The sequence below is a fragment of the Triticum dicoccoides genome, chromosome 2A (genome assembly GCF_002162155.2).
Source record: "Triticum dicoccoides isolate Atlit2015 ecotype Zavitan chromosome 2A, WEW_v2.0, whole genome shotgun sequence".
Classification (NCBI taxonomy): Eukaryota; Viridiplantae; Streptophyta; class Magnoliopsida; order Poales; family Poaceae; genus Triticum; species Triticum dicoccoides.
In genome coordinates, this window is record NC_041382.1 from 112,703,571 (window position 1) to 112,705,903 (window position 2,333).

Here is a 2,333-nt window from a genome sequence, read left to right on the forward strand (position 1 = left end):
CATGAACCGATCGCCACGTCAATGATTGATGCCCATGATGAACTCACTCATTCATGAGAAAAGGAGGCGTGGCTTTTGTGCGGGAGATTACATGGAACACCTGGCATGCAAATCGACAGGCGTCAGCAAGCTAGCTAAGCTAGCTCTTCATTTTCCAAATGTTTCATATCGTAGTTGGAACACCTACCCTCTTTCGTCTAGTGCCTACCCGTAATTGTCTGGAGCGGGCACCTGTCCTTAGCTGTGAAGTTGTTCTTGGCTTGGCTACGCACAAAATAATACTACTACTATCCAGCTCTTTAACGTACCAAAGTGGCTCATGGATCTTAGAAGAAGAAGCCTAACTATGGCCACGTATGATTTGCAAACTAAATTAATTCCACAAACTATGCACAATGCACGGCGGGAAAACTGACCAGTTATCGCTCTCCCTGGAGCCCGGATCAAGACCCCGTCGCCACATCGCCAAGTTCCCGCGCACCACCTCTTGACACCGCCGGAAAGCATCGGTGGGTGAAGCATGACCGACGTCAACGGCAGCGGGGCCTTCCCTCGCGCGGTGGCACGGTCCCTACCGTAGAGTTCGTAGCCGACACACCAGGCATGATGGTAGTCTCCCTTGATCCCCGACAGTAACAACTGTTGCGGCCTGATCCTTTAGCCCCGATCTCATTTGCAATTTGAAAGTACGCTAGCTTAGAGTCATGATGCAGGGTGTTAATCACCCTTAAGCAGTCTGCTGCAATCCTCGCTTGCCAGATCAGCAGATCCTCTGACAACGAGAGAGCCTCCCGCACTGCAAGTGCTTCGACAGTTTTAACGTCTAATACTCCCCAGAAAGCCATCAAAGATGACCGTAGAAAATCACAAGTACTGCTACCCCGCTCAAACCTAGGCATTTATTTTTTATCTTCTTTCTGATGGAGCTACGGTTGGGCCAAACCAAGCTATGGCCCGCCCATCCCATCTCTCCCCCCTCCCCCCCGCGCCGCCACCCGCGAGGCGGCCGGGGCGGGCGCTAGATCCCTCCGCCGCCGGTCTCCCCTCCTCCTCCCTCCTCCCTCGCCGCCAGCGGGGGGCGCGGCCGGGCTTGGCCTGACCGGCGCCGGCGGCGGCGGGGCCCTGCTCTTTCTCCTCCGCGCGTTGGGGGCGACGCGGGTCCCTCCTTCGCGGGCGGGCGCGGTGCAGGCGCGGGGCACCGCGGCGCGGCGGCGCGCGGCCCTCCGGCGGCGCGTGGTGCAACGTGGCCGGCTGCGCGGTGGAGCGCGCCTCGCCGTGGCGGCCGGTTCCGCCCGGCAGGCGGCGGGGGCCGCGGGCGGCGTGGGCGGCGGCTGGGGTCCGGCTTCGGGCTGCTGGCGGCTGTGGTGGTTCCTCTCCGTCGTGGGCGTGCGGCGGTGGTGCGGCTCGGCCGGTGGCGGTCCGGCGACCTGGTGATGGTGGCCGGCGGTGCGCGTGGTGGTGGCGCCTCCCTTGGCGGCTTTCGGTGTGGGGAGGAAGGGGAGCGGCTTGGACAGGGGCGGCGGAGCCGACGGCGTGCCGGCTGCAGCGCGAAGGCGGGAACTTTACGGGCCTGCGTTCCCGGCCGGGCCTGTGCGGCCACGGGCCTGGTGTGTTCCTGCCATTGCATCCGGTCAGCTACCGTCTTTGGGGTGGAGGTGGGGCCCTCCCGCGTGCCGACGGTGCTGCTGCCTTGTCCCGGCTCCTCTTCTTCATCGTGCCGACCATGCTTCACGGTGCCGTGGTGAGACAGCGTTGAACGCTTCGTGTCCGGGTGGCACAGGGTGAGGGTCTGTTTGGCGGCGAGCTTCGGAGTGCCTGAGTTGGAGGTTGGGATCGGGAGAAATCTCTGTTGGCTTGGCCGACATCAACGCGGTGGCGCTTGTGGGTGCCGCCAGACCTTCCTGGAGGGCGTCGGAGCTACCCTTCCTCTCTCCTCACCGTGTACCGGGGGAAACCCTTGGCAGCAGCGTCGTCTTCGTCGCGTCCCTTCTTGGAGGTGTTGATTGGTACCGGTGCTTCGGTGGCTCGGAGTCTGGTGGGAGTTCCCCGGTGGGTGCAGCGGCCACGAGGCTTCTTCGTTTCTTTGTCGATCCGCCGTTGTCAGCGTTTGTTTCTCTTGTATTTTCTCTTTCTTTTCTTTTGGGCGTGACTGTGCTGCTTCCGCCCCAGCACCTATCGTTGGATGTTTCGATTGGTTGCTTTGTATACAAAGCGGGGGGAAACCCTTTTTCGGAATCCCATCTCTCCCGATCTTCTAAGTTCTAACACTGTCATCTATGGTGGCCTCTCCAGGGAGCTCTTATTTGGTGCGACGCTTTGGCGAACGAGCCAGC